Source organism: Hordeum vulgare, chromosome 5H (genome assembly GCF_904849725.1).
Source record: "Hordeum vulgare subsp. vulgare chromosome 5H, MorexV3_pseudomolecules_assembly, whole genome shotgun sequence".
Classification (NCBI taxonomy): domain Eukaryota; kingdom Viridiplantae; phylum Streptophyta; class Magnoliopsida; order Poales; family Poaceae; genus Hordeum; species Hordeum vulgare.
In genome coordinates, this window is record NC_058522.1 from 587368104 (window position 1) to 587379006 (window position 10903).

Sequence of the window (10903 nt, forward strand, 5' to 3'; positions counted from 1 at the left end):
GCAAGCTGCCTTGCAGGAAATATACAACTTTGCTCAACTCCAAGAAGAGAGTCTCCCACAAGCTTGGTGGAGGCTCATCCAGCTACAGAATGCTTTGCCTGATCACCCTCTTAAGAAGAACGAGATACTTGATATCTTCTATAACAGACTTACCGATGCCTCTAGAGACCACCTAGATAGTTGTGCCGGTTGTGTTTTTAGGGAACGAACTATTGAACAAGATGAGACCCTTCTGAATAACATCTTGATCAACGATAATGCTTGGACTATTCCCGAACCACCTCCTAAGCTAACTCCTAAGAAAAGAGGTATTCTATTCCTCAGTCCCGGAGATATGCAAGAAGCCAAGAAATCTATGCAAGAGAAAGGCATTAGATCTGAAGATGTCAAAAATCTACCACCTATCAAAGAGATCCATGGTCTCGATAACCCGATACAAGTAGTAGAAGTGAATTCTCTGCGTAGGTTTGATGAGAGTGATATTCCTTTTGACAAACCTGCTAGCCTATGCTTTGATGAATTTGACAACTTTGTTGCCAAACAACAGAGTTTCAATGATTATGTTAGCAGACATTTGAAACAAAGTACTCGTATGCTTAGCCATTTAAGTGCTTATGTAGACAGAAATGTCAATGATCTGAAGCTTCTGAGTAAACATGCCTCTATGATTACTACTCAGGTAGAACAAGTACTTAAGGCTCAGAATGACTTTCTCAATGAATTAAATGGCAACTCTGTCAGAGTCATTACTAGAGGAGGCAAAATGACTCAGGAACCTTTGTATCCTGAAGGCCATCCTAAGAGAATTGATCAAGATTCTCAAGGAATTAATGATGATACACCCAGTCATCCTAAGGATAAGAAGAAGGATGATAGAAAACTACATGCCAGTTCACCAAATATTGTCACACCTGAAGAACCTAATGATATTTCTGCGTCTGATGCAGAGACACAATCTGGTGATGAACATGAACCTCGTGACAATATGGACTGTGATGTTCATAATAATGCTCAACCTAGCAATGATGAGGATGTGGAGATTGAACCTACGGTTAATCCTGATAACCCACAACCTAAGAGATACGATAAGAATGACTTCACTGCTAGGAAGCATGGTAAAGAAAGGGAGCCATGGGTTCAGAGACCTATGCCCTTTCCTCCTAAGCCATCCAAGAAAAAGGATGATGAGGATTTTGAGCGCTTCGTTGAGATGATAAGACCCATCTTTCTGCAGATGCGGTTAACTGATATGCTCAAAATGTCTCTGTATGCCAAGTAGATGAAAGATATCGTGACTAATAAATGGAAGATACCAGATCTTGAGATCTCCACTATGCTTGCCAATTACACTTTCAAAGGTGGAACTCCTAAGAAACTTGGTGATCCCGGAGTGCCCACTATACCTTGCTCAATTAAAGGAAACTACGTAAGAACTGCCTTATGTGACCTTGGAGCCGGTGTTAGCGTTATGCCGCTCTCTCTTTATCGTAGACTTGAATTGGATAAGTTGACACCCACTGAAATCTCTCTGCAAATGGCCGACAAATCAACTGCTTTCCCTATCGGCATTTGCGAGGATGTGCCTGTTGTGGTTGCTAACACCACTATCTTAACAAACTTTGTTATCTTGGATATTCCCGAGGACGATGCCATGGCTGTCATCCTCGGAAGACCCTTTTTAAACACGACAGGGGCTGTTATAGATTGCAACAAAGGCAATGTCACTTTCCATGTCAACGGTAATGAGCATACAGTGCACTTTCCGAAGAAACGATATCAAGTACATTGCATCAATGCTATCGAAAAGACTTCATCGATTCTTATTGGGAGCTTTGAATGCCCTATTCCTCGTGTCAAGATGAAGTATGATTTGCTTGTTGGGGAGATACATATCCCCATTGAGGTAAGTTATTGGCTATTCGAAAATTCTCCGGTTCTCTTTTGCGATTCGAGAAGGTTTTGTCATGAGGGTTTGATCAACCCCATTGACGGATTTCTTTCGATGACCATGAAATGGATGAATCAAAGAGTCACATACCTCTGTTTAGAGCTTTCACTTTCTGTTGCTTAGAAGAAAAATGATAGATTTAGTTTAGCTTTTCCTGTTTTCTGTTTTAGCGTCCCGGAGAAAAATACCCCGAAAATAAAAGTTCTCCGTTGGTCCTAAAAATCTAGTATGATTTTTTCTGGAATATTTGAAAAATATTGGGCCTGAGAGCTGGCTTGGGGGCCAAACCAGTGGGCCACAAGCCCTGTAGCCGCCGCCCCCTGGTGGCGGCTAGCAAGCTTGTGGGGCCCACAGGGCCCCCTCCACTCATTCCAGCTCCCATCCTCTTCTTCCACCTCCAGAAAAAAATTGTTTCGCAGCTCAAACCCGTGTTCTTGCTCATTTGGCTGTGATTTTCGATCTCCTTGCTCAAAGCACCATTCTCCGAACCGTTTTGGGGAAATTACTCCTTGGTAAGTGACTCCTCCATTTGTCCAATTAGTTTTTGCTCTAGTGCTTTATCCTTCGCGTATTCTTGCTACCTTGGTGACCCTGTTCTTGAGCTAGAAATGTTGATTTTAGCCGGTTCCAAGTAGTTTTAGCGCGTGATACGGTCTCTAGGCACTAATAGGAGTAGTTGCTACGAGGTGTGGTTGGCCTTCGTTCACTTTTCTCTTGAACTTCAAAATTTTCAGCAAAAGGAAATTATGTTCAGGAGGAAGTTTCATGGTGGTTCCTCAAGTAATAAGGGTCCCCGTCTTTCCTTTCGGGAGCCCGAACCTTATCAACTAAGGGACGCACCGGTACAACCATGTGAATGTCCTTCCGCTGAGTTCATGATCGAAGCAGGCTTCAAGGATGAGTTTGATACACTTGTCCGCAATGCCGGGTTAGCAGAATTCCTCTCAGATAAATGTGAACAGTATGCTATGCTCACTACCTCTTTCGTGCGTAGATTTAAATTTTCAGTTGGCCATGACTCATCCATACTGTTTGATCTGTATGATAAATCCTACACCATGGATTTGGAGGATTTCAATAGGATTTGCAAGATACCCGATGGGGTAGTATTAATGATCCTGCTAAGTCTTCGGTCAGAGACTTTGTCTCCAATATAACTGTTGGAGAAACTAGAGACATCACGCAAGCTGCCATAGGAAGCATTCATTTCCCTGCCTTGCACTAGTTTGCCCTCTTCATAGATAGGTGCATTAACGGCAAGGGTGCACATTGTCACCTATGCGCATCCGACCTTAGTATCCTTAAGAGCGCAGTAACAGGTGACAAGAGTTTCAATATGGGAGCTATAATAGCAAGGAGGCTGAATAATAATACCATTGAGGGGGATTTCTTTGGTGGAATTTATGCTACACACTTAGCAAATTTTCTTGGAGTATCCATCCGTTCAGGAGACCCCCTCTCCGTACAGCCTACCTTGATCGTGTCGCTCTAACACGCTACCAGTTCCTTGAGAGGAATGATGGATCCCTCCTATACCGCTTAATATTTAACCGACAACGTGTTTTCCATATTACCCTTCCTGCTCCTGCTTTCTTTGACTTTCAGGTAAAACGAATATACTACATAACCATAGGAGAGGTAGAGGAGTATGAGAGGGAGGCGACAGCTGCTCGACTTCGTGAGGCAGCTATTCAGGCAGTGGCTGGATTACTCCCGTATAACACCCATTATGATTTTGGGTTTCGCCAGGACCATCCTTGGGAGTAGACCAAGCTAGGCCAAAAGCCTAAGCTTGGAGGAGTACGTGTTCTCACCGACCTTACATTCATGCTTATGCTTTCACTTTGTTAGTCGGTGTTTACACTTTGCCAATGTATTATCCATGCTAGTTTATTTTCATTTTCTTGTTTTCTTGTTTTGTGTCCTTTTGAGAAAACCCAAAAATATTTTCCTTTCTTCTTTTGCTTGTTGGGAGTTTTCCCGTGTAAATAGTTTTCTTTTTCTTTGGGTCAAGGTAGAAGATATTGGTTACAATGTTTAGTGGTTCTTGCTTGCGTACCTGTTTAGCTTTCAAAGAGCCATATTACTTTGACTTCTCCTTTGTGTTTGCCTGCAGATTCGGCTTAGTCCATTGCACGAGCACTCTTATTATTGTTCACATCGTTCGATCGTGCAAATGAAAGGCAATAATGATGATATATGATGAAGTGACTGAGACTAGAAAAGCTGGTATGAACTCTATCTATTTTGTTTTTGTAAATATGACTAGCTTGTCATGCGTGAGTCGGCTTTGTTGTGAGAGAACCATGTTTGCAATGACAACTTAGAGATCATAGTTTCTGATGCCATGCTTAACTAGGTGAGAGCTTATAATGGTTTGTCTTGAATGCCAACATAGATTTTGAGATGGCTATGATGTAGTATGATAGGATGGTATTCTCCTTTGAATAATTCAAATGGCTTGACTTGGCGCATGTTCATGCATGTAGTTGAAACAAAATCAACATAGCCTCTATGATGTTCGTGTTCATGGTGATTTATATCTTGTTCATGCTTGCATTCAATGTTAGTCAAACACATTGCATCTTGATGACTGTTGTCGCTCTCTAGTTGGTCGCTTCCCAGTCTTTTGCTAGCCTTCACTTGTACTAAGCGTAATACTTCTTGTGCATCCACTTCCATAAACCCAAAAAAATTTCCATGAGAGTCCATCTACCTGCCGTTCCAAGTAAATTTGCATGTGTCATTCTCTAAACCTTCAAGAAATAATATGTTTTGCATGCCTGAACCGCTCAAGTGGTGACAGGGGGCTATTGGTATCTTCCATGTTAGGCGTGTTATCCTCGACATGTGTTTATTCACTGTCATTCACGAGAAAGGGGCCGGTAATTGGAATGCCCAGTTCCACGCTTAAATCGAAAACATAACTATAAAACAAGACTCCCCCCGGATTGATTTTAGTATGGACGGTACCCGAGGATTCGGCTAGCCGTGGAGTGTGATTGATTGGTGGTGGGGGAGTTAAAACTTTACTTTTCTGTTTGGGAACCGCCTATAGCATGAGTAGCATGGAATATATTGAGAACTCTTGGTCATTACGTTGACAATGAAAGCATGCCACCCAAAATTATTATCTCTGTTTTCAAAGCTTGAGCTCTGGCACCTCTGCAAATCAATGCTTCCCTCTGCGAAGGGTTGTCTATTTATTTTTCTATTGAGTCATCCTCTTCTTATATAAGCACCAATTAGAGAGCACCTCTGTCATTTTTATGCTTTGCTTTTGATTGATATTGAGTATGACTATGACTAGATCTTCGTTGCCATGAATTACAATGTTTAGTCAGCCCTTGATCTTTGAAAGTGCTCTGCATTTATGTTTGTGGTCTTAGAAAGAGCTAGCGAGATACCACCTATTCATATTGCTTCATGCTTGTTTTGGTTGAATTGTTGGTATTTGAAACTCATTATTATTTGCTCGTTAGCTGATTATGCCATTGATATTAGTTTACCGTCAGACCTTTGTGTCACTTTCTTATGTGGTTAACTTGTGATCTTGCTGAAATTCTGGTTATGAGTTAGACATAGTTGCAACAACAAGATCAAATAGAGTTTGTCAAAGTTTTTCTTTTTCTTTTAGTTTGTCAACTGAGTTGCTTGAGGATAAGCAAGGTTTTAAGCTTGGGGGAGTTGATACGTCTTCATCGTATCTACTTTTCCAAACTCTTTTGCCCTTGTTTTGGACTCTAATTTGCATGATTTGAATGGAACTAATCTGGACTGACGTTGTTTTCAACAGAATTGCCTTGGTGTTGTTTTTGTGCAGAAATGAAAGTTCTCAGAACGTCCTGAAAATTTACGGAGAATATTTCTGGAAAATATGAAAAATACCTGCGCAAAGATCCACCGGAGGGGATGGGCCAGTGGGCCACAAGCCCTATAGCCGCCACCCCCCTGGTGGCGGCTAGCAAGCTTGTGGGGCCCACATGGCCCTGCCGCCCCCAAACTCAGCTCTATAAATTCACTTTTGTCCCAGAAAAAATCAAGAGAGAAGATTTCGTCGCGTTTGCAATACGGAGGCGCCGCCACATCCTGTTCTTCATCCGGAGGGCAGATCTGGAGTCTGTTTTGGGCTCCGGAGAGGGGAAATCGTCGCCATCATCATCATCATCAACCTTCTTCCCTCTCCAATTCCATGAAGCTCTTCATCGTTCGTGAGTAACCTATTAGTAGGCTCGCTGGGCGGCGATGAGTAGGATGAGATCTATCATGTAATCGAGTTAGTTTTGATGGGGATTGATCCCTAGTATCCACTATGTTCTGAGATTGATGTTGCTACTACTTTGCCATGATTAATGCTTGTCACTATGGCCCGAGTGCCATGATTTCATATCTGAAATTATAATGTTGTCACCAATATATGTGTGTTTTAGATCCGATCTTGGAAGTTGTAGTTACCTACTATGTGTTATGACCCGGCAACCCCGGAGTGACAATATCTGGAACCACTCCCGGTGATGACCATAGTTTGAGGAGTTCATGTGTTCACCAAGTGCTAATGCGTTGGTCCGGTTCTTTATTAAAAGGAGAACCTTAATATCCCGTAGTTTCCTTTTGGACCCAGCTGCCACGGGAGGGATGGACAATAGATTTCATGCAAGTTATTTACCCTAAGCACGTATGACGACACAGGGAATGCATGCCTACATCACATTGACGAACGGGAGCTAGCCACATATCTCTCCGTGTTATAACTGTTGCATGATGAATATCATCCAAACAAATCACTGACCCATAGCCTACGAGTTTGTCCCACTGCTGCTGTTACTTGTTTTGCTCTGCTGCTGTTACTACTGTTGTTGCTGTTGTTATTTGCTTGCTCTGCTGTTACTTGCTACTGTTGCTACTTGCTACTGCTGTCACTACTGTTGTTCCTTGCCACTTCTGCTACTCGTTACACTGCTGCTACCTGCTACAATACTGGTTCGCACGACATTGACGGGAAAGAATATTTCCCGTCTACTGGCAACTTCTGGTGCCATTGATACAATCGTTAGGAATAGTCTGCCGTCAACAGATCGTTTCTGACACCGTTGTTATCATACTACTTTGCTGTTGATACTTTGCTTGTAGATACTAATCTTTCAGGTGTGGTTGAATCTGACACATTCAGCTGCTAATACTTGAGAGTATCCTCTCACTTCTTGACTGGCGAATCAACAAATTTGGGTTGAATACTCTACCCTCGAAATCCGCCTCGATCCCACGTGCTGGTGGGTCATTGCAAGACAATTTCTAATTGTTGAGCAATCGAGAATAGCATTTGTCTAGCCATTGCGAGAGATCTGCTAAACAGGTAACGTAGTAAATTCAAAATTTTCCTACGCCATACAAGGATCTATCAATGGAGAGACCAGCAACGAGAGAGGTTGTAGAGCATCTTCATACCTTTGAACTCCGCTAAGCGGAAGCTTTACTATGAACGCGGTCGATGGAGTCGTACTCGCAGCGATTCAGATCGCGGTCGGTTCCGATTTGTGTGCCGAATCACGGCACCTCTGCGTTCAACACATGTACAGCCCGGTGACGTCTCCCACGCCTTGATCCAGCAAGGAGGAGGGAGAGCTCCGGCATCATGATGGCATGGTGGTGGTGGAGCTACGAGGTCTCCCGGCAGGGCTTCGCCAAGCACCGTGGGAGAGGAGAAAGAGAAGAAGCAGGGCTGCGCCGAGAGAGAGATTTCGTGTGTCTCAAATCAGCCAAAACCTCCACTATATATAGGGGGAGAGGGACGGGGCACCCCCTTTAGGGTTCCCACCCCCAAAGAGTGCGGTAGCCCCATCTAGGGCTGGTGGTGGCGGCCAGGGCAAGAGAGAGGGGGTGGCGCACCCCAGATGGGCCTTAGGCCCATCTGCACTAGGGTTTCCCCCTTCCCTCTCTTGTGGCGCCTTGGTCCTAGGTGGGAGGCGCACCAGCCCACTCTGGGCTGGTTCCCTTCCACCTTTTGGCCCATGCTAGCCTTTGGGGCTGGTGGCCCCTCCCGATGGACCCCCGAAACCCTTTCGGTGGTCCTGGTACATTACCGGTGTCGCCCGAAACAATATCGGCGACCAAATCCTCACTTCCTATATATAATTCTTTACCTCCGGACTATTCCGGAGCTCCTCGTGACGTTCGGGATCTCATCCGGGACTCCAAACAACTTTTGGTAACCTTGTATAACTATTCCCTATAACCCTAGCGTCATCGAACCTTAAGTGTGTAGACCCTACGGGTTCGGGAGGCATGCAGACATGACCGAGACACCTTTCCGGCCAATAACCATCAACGGGGTCTGGATACCCATGGTGGCTCCCGCATGTTCCACGATGATCTCATCGGATGAACCACGATGTCAAGGATTCAATCAATCCCGTATACAATTCCCTTTGTGTTGGTCAATACTCACAACATATGCCATAGGTAGGCTAAAGTCGGTGAGAACAGAAGGGACAAAGGAGGGCGCTGGGGACGAGGTTGGTACAAGCATGGGATGCACGATGTACCCAGGTTCAGGGCTCTCCGTAGAGATAAGACCCCTAGTCCTGCCGGAGTGTATGATGTATATGGATGGATTACAAGGTTGCTCCTCGAGCTGTGTTGAGGAGGAGGAGGAAGAGGGGAGCAGCCGGCTCGTCTATGCCTCTCTCTATGTGGTTGGTGGGTGTGAAGTGTTGTTCGACCGATCCTCTGCATGGAGGGTAACCGGGGGGGGTTATAGACGAACCCACCGGCCTACAATATGGATAAAGGGTACAAGAGTGGGACCCGGCTGGCAGCCTCGCCGGCTGACCAGGGGGCCCACGAGGGTCTTGTCTTGTCGCTTGAGGGGCCCGCCGGCTGCATGGTCTCGTTTGGCAGTGGGACCCGCCGGCTGGCCAATGAAGTTCTCGCGTAAGGTTGACGCCGAGGACACGCTGTACGTCGAGCGTCGTGCAGCGAGATTCGTCATGGGCAGGTAGTACGACCGCCTCCACTGTTCCCCACGTCGAGTGCAATAATGGAGTGGGAGTTTGACGGCCCGACACTATGCCAGGTGATGGATCAGAGCCGGGGTAGGTCAGCGGCGTGGCCGCCGACACTCGTACCTGCCGGGCACTCCGATCCAGTATCTTTGCTGACGCGTAGCTACCTTTAATCATAAGGTCTCGTCATGACCTATGATCTGATGTGACTTCAGATCCCCGGCCGGTGATGACCCACAAGTATAGGGGATCAATCGAAGTCCTTTCGATAAGTAAGAGTGTCGAACCCAACGAGGAGCAGAAGGATCTGACAAGTGGTTTTCAGCAAGGTAAAATATGCAGGCACTAAAATTGTCGGTAACAAGTGATTGTGTGGTGAGATGATTCGTAGCAAGCAACAAGTAACAAAAGTAGCAACGATGCAGCAAAGTGGCCCAATCCCTTTTGTAGCAAGGAGGGAAAACGCTCCCGAGGACACACGGGAATTTCTGTCATGCTAGTTTCATCATGTTCATATGATTTGCGTTCGTTACTTTGATAGTTTGATATGTGGGTGGACCGGCACTTGGGTACTGCCCTTACTTGGACAAGCATCCCACTTATGATTAACCCATCTCGCAAGCATCCGCAACTACGAAAGAAGAATTAAGACAAAGTCTAACCATAGCATTAAACTAGTGGATCCAAATCAGCCCCTTATGAAGCAACGTATAAACTAGGGTTTAAGCTTCTATCACTCTAGCAACCCATCATCTACTTACTACTTCCCAATGCCTTCCTCTAGGCCCAAATAATGGTGAAGTGTTATGTAGTCGATGTTCACATAACACCGCTAGAGGAAAAACAACATACATTATATCAAATTACCGAACGAATACCAAATTCACATGACTAATATTAGCATAACTTATCCCATGTCCTCGAGAACAAAAGTAACTACTCACAAAGCATAACCATATTCATTATCAGAGAGGTAATGAGTAGCATCAAGGATCTGAACATGAACTCTTCCACCAAGTAATCCAACTAGCATCAACTACAAAGAGTAATCAACACTACTAGCTGAAAGGATCGATATGGTTGACTAGAGGGGGGTGAATAGGCAAAGACCACTTTTTAATTAAACATAGCAAGTTAGGGTTAGCAACATAAAGGATCTCTAAAATGTCAACAAGGGGGTGAACCTATATGATTCTACCAACGAAGATAACTAAGACAAGTAAGAGATAGACAACAACAAAAGCATACACAATGTAAAGGATAGAGATAACCGCAAGTGGAACCAATGAAGACGAGGATGTGTTACCGAAGTCCCTTCCCTTTGACAGGAAGTACGTCTCCGTTGGAGCGGTGTGGAGGCACAATGCTCCCCAATAAGCCACTAGGGCCACCGTATTCGCCTCACGCCCTCACGCAATGTGAGGTACCGTGATTCCACTATAGGTGCCCTTGAAGGCGGCGACCGAACCTTTACAAACAAGGTTGGGGCAAACTCCACACAAAGCTTGGAGGCTCCCAACAAGACCACGGAGCTTCACCATAATGGAATGTGGCTCCGAGGTGACCTCAACCGTCTAGGGTGCTCAAGCACCCAAGAGTAACAAGATCCGCAAGGGATTGGTGACGGAATCAATTTTCTCTTGGTGGAAGTGTAGATCTAGGCCTTCTCAACCAATCCCTAGGAAACCAACAAGTTTGATTGGCTAGGGAGAGAGATCGGGCACTTTTGAGCTTAGGGAGCAACAATGGAGCTTGGGAGAGTCAAAGGTAGGGTTCTAGAGCAAGGAGAACCCTTTATATAGTGGGGGGGAATCCAACCGTTTTCCCACTCACAGCCCGAGCCCAGCGGTACTACCGCTGGCTGCAGCGGTACTACCGCTGGCACTCCAGCGGTACTATCGCTGGCTGCAGCGGTACTACCGTTGGGTGCAGCGGTACTACCGCTGGCTGCAGT